This window comes from Meles meles, chromosome 9 (genome assembly GCF_922984935.1).
Source record: "Meles meles chromosome 9, mMelMel3.1 paternal haplotype, whole genome shotgun sequence".
Classification (NCBI taxonomy): Eukaryota; Metazoa; Chordata; class Mammalia; order Carnivora; family Mustelidae; genus Meles; species Meles meles.
This window is the reverse complement of record NC_060074.1, coordinates 52213179-52228883: the sequence shown is the minus strand read 5'-3', so window position 1 is coordinate 52228883 and position 15705 is coordinate 52213179.

Genomic DNA, 15705 nt, shown 5'->3' with positions numbered 1-15705 from the left:
CACCATAACAAATAAGAAATGAAATGTATTCCTTTTTTTTTTTTTTTCAAGATTTCACCTATTTATCTGAAAGACAGAAATTACAAGTAGACAGAGAGGCAGGCAGAGAGAGAGGAGGAAGCAGGCTCCCTGCCGAGCAGAGAGCCGGATACGGAGCTCGATCCCAAGACCCTGGGACCATGACCTGAGCCAAAGGCAGAGGCTTTAACCCACTGAGCCACCCAGGCGCCCCTGAAATGTATTCCTAAAAAAAAAAAAAAGAGGGGCACCTGGGTGGCTCAGTGGGTTAAAGCCTCTGCCTTCAGCTCAGGTCATGGTCTCAGGGTCCTGCGATCGAGCCCTGCATCGGGCTCTCTGCTCGGCAGGGAGCCTGCTTCCCTTCCTCTCTCTCTCTGCCTATTTGTGATCTCTGTCAAATAAATAAAATCTTTAAAAAAAAAAAAAAGAAAAGAAAGAAAAACGAAATGTATGGACTTGTCAATGTGACTTACATATTCATTTACCATAAAAAGTTCACTTAAATAGTTCCTAGTGTATATGATAATCATTTTGTTGACAAATTGATAATGGTATTAAAGAACTACACATAGAATAAACGAACCAAGATTCGTGGATATTTGGATACCTACTACTATCTAGTAGGGAAAAAAGCATAATACAAAGATAGGCCCTCTAGGAGCTATACTTCAGAAATAAAAATATACAGTTCTTCTCCTTCAAAGGTTAATGTGCTCAGTTCAGATGATAATTATAGTAGGGTTCAGAAGGGATAAAATGATTTAGACCAATTGTTCTTAAAGTGTATTACAGGAACTCCTAGTGGTCACTGAGTACTTTCAAGGGATCCACAAGGTCAGAAGTATTTTCATAATTATAACCAGATATTATTTCATTTTACTTTCATCCTGAGTGAATATGAAATTTTTTGAGGTTATATAAGGTGTGATGATACCATCTCTGTGACAGTGAATGAAATTTTGTACATTAATATTTTTGTATTCCAGAAGTTCTCAATTTTAATTTCTAATTGGTAAATATGAATAGATAAACCTAGATAAAGTTCTTCAGGTCCTCAAAAAAAATTTAGGAGTGTAAAGTAATTCTGAGAACTACTGGTTTACATTAAAGCTATAGTCTTATTTTTAAGATTATTTAAGAAATTGAAAGAGTGAAAGGATGACAGGTTTTGAGCTGGTTATACATAAAATAAAGTTAGTATGATACACATCTAACAAAATGCATAATTTTTCTGTGCTGTATAGCAGTTAGGAATGGATAGTAGTTTTTCATTTTACACTCAGTCACACAAGCATATACACACATATATACACACACCCTGCAAAGGTAGGATTGTTGGAATAAGAGAGCTGCTTTAAGGTCATTGAGAAGGTGATCAGACTCATACTCTGATATTATCCAGGCTTCTTCTTTATTCTACAGGGAACAAACATACACCATTCGTTGCAGGAAGCTCTCTGTCCTCTACTCTACTCTCCTCTTCTACAGGAAATCTTTTTTTTTTAATTTAAAAATAAAAATTGTCCAAGAAAGGCCTCATCCAGAATACAAAAATTGGAAATATAGAAATAAAAATTAACTAGAGCTCCCCCTACGAGAAGAGAATGGGGATGGAGGGAACTGTTCCAATTTGCTGAATCTACTCTAATGTTGTTATCTTTCTCTCAATATCTGTGTATTCCTTTCCCTTTTCAGACAAAAAAAACTTTCAGCATCTTGATGTCATTTAATGTAGGCAATGGTAATTCAGTTTTTAGTCTACTCAAACAAGAAGATACAGAACAACTCCACTCACTTGAGTTCAAATTCAATCCAGAACTCCTGGTACTATATTCGAATCGAGAACCTTGGCCTGATATAAACTTATGTTCCTCCTGTTCTAACATCCATGATTGCCATACTAACACGTATAACCCAGGTTTTTATTCATGTATATATTCTCCTCTTGAGTCTGAATTTGTGATTAGTCACAAAGAACACGACAGGATATGACTCTAGTAATAATAGGCTTGGCAATAATGAGAGGCAGAAGACCGGCATGAAGAGAACTGGCTTCCCACTGAAAGTGACTATTTCAAATGAACTTGTCCTCAACCAAGGAAGCACAGCAGTAGGAGACAAGGGAGGCTCAGAAGCAATAGCATATACACTGAGGTCTTGCACTATTTTATGTGATAGTGAGAACTTAGGTCACATGCCTGCATCCATGTTCATAGGACGCTGGGGAATAAAATCTTGGTTTCTATTTTAGGAGGTATGAATTTAAAAGGCAAATATTTCTTCAAATTTGGATGGTGGGTGAGAACTACAAGTATAATGAAGAGCCTCTATAAATTGGTTTGATTTCTTCAGCATTATGAAGAATGATGTATGTGATGATAAACATGGCTTTTCAACTGTGATCAATAGCAATGTTATAGAAATCAAGAATTTGTCTTTAAACTCTACAATTTAGATCTTATTTTTCCAACGTTACTCTAAGGATAAAAAAAAGATTCAGAGGGTCTGTGCAATGATTTTTTGGATCTGATACCAAAAGCACAAGCAACAAAAGCATAAATTAACAAGTGGGACTACATCAAACTAAAAAGCTTCTGCACAGCAAAAGTAAAATCATCAAAATGAAACGGCAATATACCAAATAGAAGAAAATATTTGCAAACCCATTATAAGTGTTTGATATCCAAAAACTAAAAGGAATTCATACAAATCAATAATGAAAAAGCCCACAAAGAAGTCAATTAAAAAATGGGCAGAGGAACTGAACAGAAATTTTTTCCAAAGAAGACATCCAAATGGCCAACAGGTATATGAAAAGATGCTCAACATCACTGTCATCAGAAAAATGCAAATCAAAACCACAATGAGAGGTTCCTCAAAATGTTGAAAATAGAACTACCCTATGACCCAGCAATTGCACTACTGGGTATTTACCCTAAAGATACAAACATAGTGATCCGAAGGGGCACGTGTACCCGAATGTTTATAGCAGCAATGTCTACAATAGCCAGACTATGGAAAGAACCTAGATGTCCATCAACAGATGAATGGATAAAGAAGATGTGGTATATATACACAATGGAATACTATGCAGCCATCAAAAGAAATGAAATCTTGCCATTTGCGACGACGTGGATGGAACTAGAGCGTATCATGCTTAGTGAAATAAGTCAATTGGAGAAAGACAACTATCATATGATCTCCCTGATATGAGGACATGGAGAAGCAACATGGGGGGGTAGGGGGATAGGAGAAGAATAAATGAAACAAGATGGGATTGGGAGGGAGACAAACCATAAATGACTCTTAATCTCACAAAACAAACTGGGGGTTGCTGGGGGGAGGTGGGATTGGGAGAGGGGGAGCGGGCTATGGACATTGGGGAGGGGAGGCGAACCATAAGAGACTATGGACTCTGAAAAACAACCTGAGGGTTTTGAAGGGTCAGGGGTGGGAGGTTGGGGGAACAGGTGGTGGGTAATGGGGAGGGCACGTTTTGCATGGAGCACTGGGTGTTGTGCAAAAAGAATGAATACTGTTACGCTGAAAAAATAAATAAAATGGAAAAAAAAAAAGAAAAAAAAAAACCACAATGAGATATCATCTCACACCTGTTAGAATGGCTATCATCAAGAAGACAAAAGATAACAAATATTGGCAAAGATGCAGAGAAAAGAGAACCCCTGTGCACTGTTGATAGGAATGAAAATTTGTTCATTCACTATGGAAAACCATATAGAGTTTCCTCAAAGAATTAAAAAGAGACCTACCATATGATCCAGCAATTCTACTTCTAGGTATTTATACATAATGGAACATTATTCAGCCACAAGAAAGAAGGAAATTCCTGCTACCACAACATAGATGGACCTCAAGGCATTACTTTGAGATAAGTCAAAGAAAGATAAATACTGTAGGAAATCACATATATATGGAGTATAAAAAAGCCAAACTTGTGGAAACAGAGAACAGAATGGGGGGAGAGGGATTGAGGAGATGTGGATCAAAGTGTAAAAACTTGTCGTTGGAAGATGACTAAGTTCCTGATATCTAAGGCATAGCACAGTAATTATAGTCAACAATTCCATATTATGTATTTCAAAGTTGCTAAGAGACTAGATCTTAAAAGTTCTCAGTACAAAAAAGAAATGGTAATTATGTGGCATAATAGAGATGTTAGCTGTTGCTACAGTGGGAATCATAGTGTCATATATAAATGTATCAAATCAACAGGTCCTATGCTTTAAAGTTACACAATGTTATATCAATCATATTTCAATTAAAAAAATAGTTAAGATGTGTTCATACAGAAAGTCTAGCATCGAGTAAACAGCATCGAGTAAACAGTAAATGCCAGAGGACTTCATTCTACAATCCATCCTCTTTTCCTGTATGCTATATTGGGAAGGAACAAAAATTGCAGCAGAAATTATATTTGAGAAGAGAAGTAAAAAATAAGGACAGTAAAAATGATGGGGAAAGGAGCAAAGAAAAGGATTCATTCAGTTAGAGAGATATGAATATATGTTTAGGAATGTGAAAGTCTATTTCAGAGACAATCAATAGAATCTGTTCCCACATGTATGTATGTATTTATGTACACACACATATGACTTCATGGAAATGACTGAGGAGTGGGACCCTGCTCTACCATCTCACTAGGTCATTAAATGTTAAGGTGATTTTATAACATTTAAATCATCCAATCTCTAGTTGAAAGATTATTCTCACAGTCTCAATTTCAAGACAATTTTGTAGTGGGTTTTAATTTTTAAAGAATATTCTTCACAGTTGTCCTAGCATTGGGACAGTAGCCTTTTGGAACACATTTGAATGATCACAGTAAAAGACTTACTCTATAATAAGAAGCATATATATTTTGCAAAAACTAATTGAAGAGGAAAATACTATGACAGATGCTATTTCAAGTGGATTTTTAAGAGAAATATTTCTAAGGAAGAAAATCTTACTGCTGCTGTACTTTACATATTGTTCTCAATGATTTCATCCCCTCTGTATCTACCCCCTTTGCCATGCTGCTCTGCAGTTCCTCCTGTAAGAACCAAAGGACATTTTCCTGGTCCTGTTGTTTTTGGGCTGGGCCATGTGACTTGTTTTAACAATATAATGTTAGCAGTTAGGCTTGGATCAAAAGCTTGAAATACGTTTGTACAGTTAGGTTTGCCTTCTGGCATAACCTGCCTTTCCCCTTAACAAGAATAGGTTTCAGATAACTGTTGACCCAAGAAGAATAAGAGACATGTGGAACAGACCTGGACCTAACCTATAGTTTGGATCCAACTCCAACAAACCAAGCCTAGATCAGTTGAACTCCAACCAACTGTAGATGCATGAGCAAGGAATGAATGTATATTTTTGCATACCACTGAGTTTTGTGGTAGTCTGTTATCAGTGACAATAGCTTTATTACCTTAATAGTGGGACCTCAACCAAAGAGCAGAAATTTCTTCATAAAATCTCCTGAAAATGCTGCCAAGGCTCTCATCAACAAACCTACTGACCCATTAAGGCGGGTAGGATTATAACCTTTATTTTACAGGGAGAAAACAGAGACTGAAGAAAGTCAAGTGACTGTCCCAAGACTAGTTAGTGAAGGAGTCAGAATTTAAAACCACCCTTTACTCCCAATTCAGTACTTTCTTCCAAATCCTATTATTTGTCAATATTTGTGTTAGGTATATATGGTACAAGAACAAATATCTGCACCAAATCAACGTCAGCTGCTAAATCTACACATACAGCAAAAATATTTAGTAGAGTCTTATACACTTGGCTGCCTTAAAGAATGCTGAGGTATGCAATGTTCAATGGTTGACATAACCATTCCAAAATTAACTCGATCAGTATAAATGAGATTATTGAACTTCCCCCACGATTCTAACTTTCCTGTTAGTGTTTATCATATGACTTGTGAGTGCATCCAAGAACTTATTTGGTGACAGTCCTCTGGGATTGGTTTATTATGTTTAAAAATATATATTAGAAAAATAATGCTCCTTTCTCATAGTGCAATAAATCCCTTGTGTTGTTAGTCTGTGTGAAAATATTTGGGTTTCTATTAACCTAGCTGCAAGACATCAGCCTATATTTGCTATCTGATTAGACATAAGTCATTGGTTCAGATGGCATGTATATCCCAGAAAGGAGGTGGGTACTGTTAAGAAGCAGAAAAATGAAAATATTATTCATTCCAAAATAGTTCTCCAAAGTCACATGCAAACTCAAACAAAAGCCACTTTGCCTATTTTATTATAATTGCAATAAGCTCCAAAGCTTTAAGAAGAGATTTTTCGCTCCTAGATTGAAAACTGAGGTGTATTTTTATATTAAAAGGGAAGTGCATTGTATTTTCAATGAGAAAATTACGCTCATGCCACTCACTGTGCACTGAAAATTAGAATAAAATTAGAGGTTGTTTCTGAAGGCATTTAAGGAAAAGTTAATATGATGCTCAAATAATATAGTTGTGCTTAGTGTCACTCAAGTGAATGGCATATTTTTCTTAACTATAATTTTAAAAAAGTAAAAAAAAAGTCCCACTTAATATGTCTACAAATAGTTTAGCATTTAATCATAAATTTTTGTAATTGGACCAACAAATTATCCTCTATGAATCAAACTATTGAGTGCTATTTGTGTTTTAATGTTTTGGTGATGAGGGAAAAAAGTTTTGGATAATATAATATATTCTGTGTAAAAGTCAATCATTTCCTGTGATTCCTATTATATTAATATCTCTAAAAGTTGTTCTTAATCAGAAAGAAATGTGTTCTTAAGACCTAATATACTGAAAAATGTAATAAAATATTTGTGGAATGGAAAAAAGTAAATATTCCATTCTATGTTAATATTTCAAGGAATATGCTCAAGTAATTAGAAACATAGATATTCCCATCTGGAATGGTCTTTAGAAATAATTGAATCTACTGACTGAGCCAGCCTCTAGAAAAGGGGAAAGCCAATAAAAGGGGTCAGATCCGGACAAGAGTCAGTTAAATCTAAAAGTAAAACCAAAGTGTAGGACCACATCAGATGCCTGGTGGTCCTGTTTGTCTTTCTGTTCATTTTCAGATTACAGACCTATCCATCCTGGAAATTTTATCTATTAGCTTAGCTAACAGACGAGGGTATCTTCCTCATTTATGTGTAGCTCAGTAACTCACAACTCTGGTTGCACATGAGAATCATCTGGAGAGATTTTTAAAAATATGATACCCAGATGCCATCTCCCAGAAGCTGGGATTCAATTGTTCTTCGGTAGGGATGAAGCAACTTTTAAATCTCCCTGGGTGGTCCCAATATACAGCCGAACTTGAGAATCACCGTTAGCCAGTCAAAGCCTAGGCAGAAAACAAAGTCAAGTATACTTATAACTCATTCATTAACTCATTATCTTATACAATAATAATTATTTTAAACTAACTAAAAATAGTAATAGTTCATATCTAACAAGTCTTGGTATATGCCACGTTCTGTGCTAAGAGATTGATTGTCACTCAAGGTTTTCAACAATCCTGAAGTAGTTACTATTCCGTGAATGAGAAAACAGAGGCTCGGTCACACTGGGAGTATGCCGCAGTGCGGGGACCTAGATGGGCCGGAATCCAGAACCAGGCTCTTAACTATTCCCACTTAGCCTCTGAAATACCAATGGCTTGTAAAAACTCTTTGTTGAAAACTGGTTTTCATGCCAAGACTACACCATGATGAAGGTGATTTAAATTCTTGGTTCTAATGCTATATACATTTTGTCTTTTTGCGGAGCTTCAATTTGACAAACGGTATTGACTGGGGGCTTAGGAGTGGGGGAAGGACAGGGGCTCACTTGTATTTCTTCAATGTGTCTTCTAATAAATGTTGCTATTGGCTTTAACTCCCAGTGGGTTAAGTTTTAAATAAGAAAACACTTAGGCCCTTGATACTTGAGAAGAGAAGAGAACAGAAGAGAACAGAAGAGAAGAGAAGAGAAGAGAAAAGGAGGGGAGGGAAGGGGAGGGGATGGGAGTGGAGGAGACCTCCTTATTTTACTCTGAAGTAGCTGTACTGAAGTGATTCCGGTGACTTGATTGCTGCTAATGATGGTGATATAATCCATGTTCTCTCCATCATTTGATACTGTCTCTAACTAAGCAGAGTATATACTGCTGTGTATGAGCTGTGTGTCTGATAGTTGGTACAAGAGAAAGTGCAAGATGCCTTTAATTCAATTCTACTTTCAGTGTGGATTGATAAGGATAAACATAAATAATGACCAGACAAGAGAGATAAATAGGAAAAAGATTTTAGGCACCATTTAACCATCCCATACCCAGGCAAATAGAAATTCTAACTTGAGATGTTCATGAACAAGCTAAATAAAATGAAACGCAACTGTTCAAAAGTACTAAGAAGACAGGCAGAATGATAACAAAGAAAGTAAAGGAAGAAAAAAGGAAGCTAAAAAAAAAGGAAAGATGAAAAATCTGTTCTAGAAAAAATGCTTACCTTTAAGAAACAAAAGGAAATTGTATGCAAATTAAGTTTACATCCTCTAGGAATGAAAAAAAATCCAAAGACTATAAAACAAGAATAAAAGAATAAAGTAAATTAATGAAAAATCTTACACCATCAAGAAATAATGAATAGGGGCACCTGGGTGGCTCAGTAGATTAAGCATCTGCCTTTGGCTCAGGTCACGATCCCAGGGACCAGGGATCAAGCCCCACATCAGGCTCCCTGCTCGTCGGGAAGCCTGCTTCTCCCTCACCCATGTGTTCCCTCTCTTGCTGTGTCTCTGTCAAATAAATAAAATGCTTAAAAAAAAAAAAGAATGAATACATGAGATACAGTAAGTAATAGAGTCAGTAAACTGGAAAAAATAATTAAGATTTTTTTTTTTAAATGAGCATCAGAAAGAGATGGTAAAGCATTCCAAAAGCATAAAATAGGTATGGAAAACAGCTATCATGCTTTAACTCAAACTATCTCAGAGAATCTGCTATTATCAAATGTTTCACATTGTTGAAGCTAAAAGTCAGTTCCCTAGCCTCTTGCTCCTTAACCATTAGCATCACGTATCTTTTCATTCTCTCCATTGAATCACCTCTCCTACTTGGCTTCCAGGATACCCAAAGCCTCTCCTTGCCTTGCATCGCCTTGCCTTGCCTTGCCTAGGAATATCCTACGTATCCCTTATTTCACAGGCCTCTAATGCTCAGTGTCTTTGCTGGTTCCTCCTCAACTTTCCAACTTCTTAATGTTGAGCTGTCTTACAGTTTAGTCCTTGCTCTTCCCCTTTTCCCTATCTGCGCTCACTCACCAGGTGATCCCTGGTTTCATGTCTCTAATTATTATGTAATATTTGATGACTCCAAAACATACTTATTTAAAATAGATCTTAGTCCAGCATTCTATTTCATATATTATTCCTCCTACTTAGATTTATTGTCTCAAACTTAACATGTCTAAATTGAAGTTCCCAGTATCCTCCCAAATTGTTTCCTCCAAGACTATGCCCTTCAAGTTCTTAGTAACTCTATTCTTGCTATTACTGAGGCCAAAAACTTGAAGTGATCCTTCATTCATTCCTTTTCTCATATACTATGTCCAGTCCATCAATTTATCCTGTTGACTACATACTCAAAATATACCCAGAAGCTCATCACTTTTCACTACTCCCACTGTTACCACCCTGGTCTAAGCCTTTATTATCTTTCTCCTGGATTAGGGCAATAAATTCCAACTGCTTATCTCCTTGCTGGAGTGACTAATGCCAGTCAACTTTAAAATACAAATCAGATTATGTCATTCATACATTCGAAACTCTCTAGTATATTGCATGTTACTCAGATTAAAAGCCAAAATCCTTATTAGGACTTGTGAATCACTCTGTGAGTTGACCCACCATTACCTCTATGTCCCCTGCTACTTCCCCTCTCTCATCCAGCTCCAGCCACACTGGCATCCTCATTAGTTCTTGAATGTGTCAGATATTTTCTTGCCTCCAGATCCTAATAATTCATTATTTCATCCTTGTCTAGAATAGTCCCCCCAACATATTCATGTATCATACTCACAGATCATTAGTTCTCTGTTCCTTCCTGAGCATATGGAAAATTACACCTCTAAGGGCCCCTGCAGTTTGTTGATGTCATGTGACTAGTTATAGGCAATGAGGTATGAGTGAAAGTGATATTGTTTCTGGGCTAACCCTGCCTGATGTCCTTGTCTTTCTTTTCTCCTGCTATGGTGAATATGGAAACATTTTGTCGATTTGAGGAAGTCACAAGATTGCAGAACATATAGCTAAAGAAAGCACAGACAGAAAGCTAAGTGAAACAGAAATGACACTAGGTTTTATAACTAAAAAAGAATTTAATGTAGGAGATGAGTGAAGCCAATGTAAGTGTTAGAGGAGCAACAGGGAGAAGACCACTGCTAGCTCTGAGGTTTACCACCATAACTGCGGTGCTGAAAGGAAAAAAATTGCTGGACTACATTAGAATTCTGAGGAACTCCTCTGGAAACCACAGTTGTCCTACAGCAATGGAGGCCTTTTCTTTCAGGGAAACACATAATGTCTTCTGCAAATGCTCACAGTTGCAGGAGTCCACCAATCTTTGTTATCACTTTTAGAAAATGGCTTCTGACTCCTGTCTTCCTGTAAGTTCTAATGAGAATACATCTCTTTTTGCAAAATGTGGCAGAATTCAGATCCTTAGAGGGGTGCCTGGGAGGCTCAGTGGGTTAAGGCTCTGCCCTTGGCTCAGGTCATGGTCTTGGGTCCTGGAATCGAGACCCACATTGGGCTTCCTGCTTGGCAGGGAGCCTGCTTCCCAATCTCTTTCTGCCTGCCTCTTTGTCTACTTGTAATCTCTCTCTCTGTCAAATAAATAAATAAAATCTTTAAAAAATAAAATAAAAAGAATTCAGATCCTTAGAGACAAGAGTCCAAGACACACAAATTCCACATTTTCAGTCCATCAAAAAAGGAGGTAGATCTACAAAGGATCAAGTTGCCAAGAAAAAAAGTAGCACGGTTTCCTCCTTTGATTACTCAGCATCCATATTCTCATCATGTTATCTTTGCACAAAAAATATCGAGAACATACTTCTGCCTAACATCATGCAATTAACTCTTATAAAATAAAAATGTACTTACTTCTTTCAAAAAATGGAGACCCCAAGTCCCATTTTCTGCACGAAGATTACTTCTCCCAAATTAGGTATAACCCACATTTATAAAAATACAATTTAATTTATATATTCATCAACAATAACACTATTAAAATAGCAGGAAGAGAATAACAACTACTACTAATTACCTCCTTTCTGAAATTGAGAGTAGTCATGAGGCCATAATTGATATTTTATCTTTCGTCTTCCACCATATTTTTGGGGTATCTTTACTTTTCATTCATCAATTCAGCTGGTCATGATTCTTACTTAGTAGACTAAATCAAATCCTCATTCCTGAAGTATTGGAGATTGTAGTGGACCTGCCTATATTTGGTGGCTGTGCAGAGAATAGGTCATTCTTCAGGCCTGGAACTAGTATCCTCAATAAGGCCTGCTTGCAATGTTGGTCATCCGGTGTCTCAAAACTTGGATTTGGGGGAGGGTTCCCACCATTCCCTGATAAGAATGGCTGGCAGCACCTAAACTGTTTGTACAAATAATGTGGTTTATTCAGAATATCAGCATCTTTGTGCAATTTTGTTATATATCTAGAAGGTGCATAAGCAATAAGCCCCCATAAAAGCTCTGGGCACGGGGCGCCTGGGTGGCTCAGTGGGTTAAAGCCTCTGCCTTTCGTTCAGGTCATGATCCCAGGGTCCTGGGATCGAGCCCCGCGTCGAGCTCTCTGCTTGGCAGGGAGCCTGCTTTCTCCTCTCTCTCTCTCTGCCTGCCTCTCTCCCTACTTGTGATCTCTATCTGTCAAATAAATAAATAAAATCTTTAAAAAAAAAAAAAAGCTCTGGGCACTGTGTCTCTGTTGAGCTTCTCTGGTAGACAAAATTTCATGTATTGTCACAATTCATTGCTGAAGAAATTAAGTGCATCCTGACTCTACTGGGACAAGACTCTTATAAGCGTATGCCTGATTTCCTCTGGACTTCATTCCATGTTTCTTTTCCTTTTCTTAATTTTTCTTTGTATCCTTCTGCTATAATAAATCACATCTGTGAGTTCAACTATATGCTGTGTCATGTGTGTTCTCCTAGTGAATCAATGAACATGGGTGTTGTCTTGGGGTCCCCTACAAGGTTGCTATAATCTTTCATATTAGAAAAAACATATCTAAAGCTTCTTGTCCAAAAACAGTATCTTTTTTTTTTTTTAAGATTTTATTTATTTGACACAGAGAGAGAGAGAGAGAGAGATCACAAGTAGTCAGAGAGGCAGGCAGAGAGAGAGGGGGAAGCAGACTCCCTACTGAGCAGAGAGCCCAATGCGGGGCTCGATCCCAGGACCCTGAGGTGATGACCTAAGCCGAAGGCAGAGGCTTTAACCCACTGAGCCACCCAGGTGCCCCCAGTCACAGTATCTTATATATATTCCCCTTAAATAGAAATTAGGAGATTTGCAAAAATTCTCTCTTATTATTATGTTTAATTTTTTCACTTGAGCAAATCAAATTTTAAGTGTTTAACTCCAAGACTTTTGCAATACACATCTTTCTTGATTTACAATGTACTTATGTCTCAATAAATCCATCGTAAGTCAAAAATGAATTTAATAAACATAACCTAGTGAACATCACAGCCTAGCCTGACCTACCTTAAATGTGCTCAGAACACTTGCATTAGTCTATATATAGTTGGGTGAAATCATCCAACACAAAGCCAATTTTATAACAGTGCCTAATTTCTCATGTAATGTACTGAATACTATGCTGAAAGGAAAAAACAGAATGGTTGTATAGGTACAGAATAATTGTAGGTGTATCAGGTGTTTACCCTTGTGATTCTGTGGCTGACTGGGAGCTAAGGCTGGCTATCACTGCCCAGCATCATGGGAGAATATCCTATTGCATATGAATACCTCAAGAAATAATCGAAATTCAAAATATAGAGTCCACTGAATGTATATCACTCTTGCACCATCAAAACGTTAAAAAAAAAAACCTAAGTCAGGGGTGCCTGGGTGGCTCAGTGGGTTAAGCCGCTGCCTTCGGCTCAGGTCATGATCTTGGGGTCCTGGGATCAAGTCCTGCATCGGGCTCTCTGCTCAGCAGGGAGCCTGCTTCCCTCTCTCTCTCTCTCTGCCTGCCTATCTACTTGTGATCTCTCTCTGTCAAATAAATAAAATCTTAAAAAAAAAAAAAAAACCCTACGTCAGACCACTGTAAGTCAGGGACCATCTGTATATGTATAACTCACCCATATCAAGACAATAAATATTTCTAACCCCTCAGAGGGTTCCTCTGTGTGCCATCCTAGCAATACTCTCCAAAGATAAATACTTTTCAGACTTCTAATACCACAGATAAATTGTGTTCTTAAAGTCATGTAAGTGAATTAATACAGAATGTACCTTTTTGTTTCTGGCTTCTCATTGTATTTGTGAGATTCATTGATAGAATCAAATGTAGCACTAGTTTTTAAATTTCTGTCAACAAACCTTACAAAATTCTTCCTAGGTCACATACCTAGCTTGAGAATGGGCAGCACAACAGACATAATGCATGGGATCCTAGAATCACCTACACAAGCAGCCTTTTTGTATGTTTAGGAAATCCTGGGCCCAATTTAAGATGCATTTGATCTTGGGCTATTATATATGCCCAATTTTATGACATGATAAGCAAGATAATACCCATTGATGATTCACTTCTCGGACCTCCCAGAGCTCAGGAGTAAACCTAAATCTGTTTCACAAAAACAGAATTATTATTTGAAGAAGGTATCAATTTTTACCAAATTCAAAGGGTCTGTGTTGTGATTCTACCACTGGAGTTTATAAGAGACGATAGAGAGCATTTCCAAATGTTACAAATATATCGATTATCATTGAATCTACTGGGTCAGAAAATTCCAATGCAGAGTAGCTGACCTGTATCCAGGACCAACTTCAGAGGTCTTTTTTGTTTGCTTGTTTGTTTGTTTGTTTTTCCTTTTCCTGCTCTGGAACCTCTCAAAGCTGAATTAAACATTGAAAGGACTGTAGAACACACTCAAATATGCCATATACAGCCCGCATAAAAAAAAAAAAAAAAAAGAAATCCCGGAGGGGTACCGGGGTGACTTAGCTGACTGAGCATCAGACTCTTCATTTCAGCTCAGATCATGCATGATCTCAGGGTCATAGGATTGAGACACCACATCAGGCCCCGCACTGGGCGTGGAGCCTGCTCAGGATTCTTTCTCTCCCTCTCCTGTGCCTCCCCCAACTTGCACACTGTCTCTAAAAAGAAAAATTAAAATTTTTTTTAAAAAGGAAAAAACAAACAAACAAAAGTCCCACCAAGATCATAGTGTTAGGAATACAATGTGAAAACTGTCTTTCACCTGAAGGTGATATGACAACATAAGCCTCACAGTGGATCTGCAGATGTTTCCGAGGTAGTGGCACAAGAGTCTTCATGAGACCTAATCTTCTACACCCTCTAGAGCACATGTGTCTTATGCAAGCACCCAAGAAACCTGCTCATCATTTTCAAACTGTAAAATAATGCCAATTTAGTAGACCATACATGTGTCCCCAGTATAGGTGGAATGACGGGCCCATCCATGTTGCTGGGTTCTAGATTAAGACAAACAACCAGAGGTAAGATAATGAAGGTGTGCTGCTGTCCTAGTAAATGAAAGCAAGTTGCTTCTGGTGGTCTTTGCTAACCAACAGAGAGAAAACAGTTTTTGCCAAATCAATAGCTGTATACCAGGAACTCGAGCCTGGGTTGATTTAATCCAACTACAGAAACAATATCTGAAAAAGTAGCAACAGCTTAAATCAAGACCCAATGATGCTTATGATAATACATTCTCATTCTCCAAGGGCCTATTCTACTTCTATACTGACTAAAAAGAATCATCATATACATAGCTTTCAAGTCTTTGAAGATGGAATCAATCTATGGATTGCACTATGCGCTACTTTTTTCTTTTTAAAAATTATAATATACATAACTACAATGCTCATTAAGTATACCTCTTGATAAATTTTTTTTAAGATTTTATTTATTTATTTGATCGACAGATCTCAAGTAGGCAGAGAGGCAGGCAGGGGGCGGGGGGGGGGGGAAGCAGGCTCCCTGCTGAGCCGAGAGCCTTATGCAGGGCTCGATCCCAGGACCCTGAGATCATGACCTGAGCTGAAGGCAGAGACTTAACCCACTGAGCCACCCAGGCACCCGTCTCTTGATAAATTTTTAAGAACTCATCATATAATCAGCTTTCAGATGAACAGAAGAGTACTAGTACCTCCAAAACCCACTTTGTATCCCCTTCTAGACACTACCAATCCCATAGGTAACCACTCTCCTCACCACTACAAAAACAGATTAGTTTCCTGTTTATATAATTTATATAAGAGGAATAATATATGATATATGCTTGTGTATCTTGGTTCTTTTGCTCAGTACTGTATTTGTGAGACTGATCCACACCGCTGTAATTTCCCTTGTTGTATCGTATTCTATCATGTAACTATATTATACATTATTTAACTGATCTACTATTAATGGAT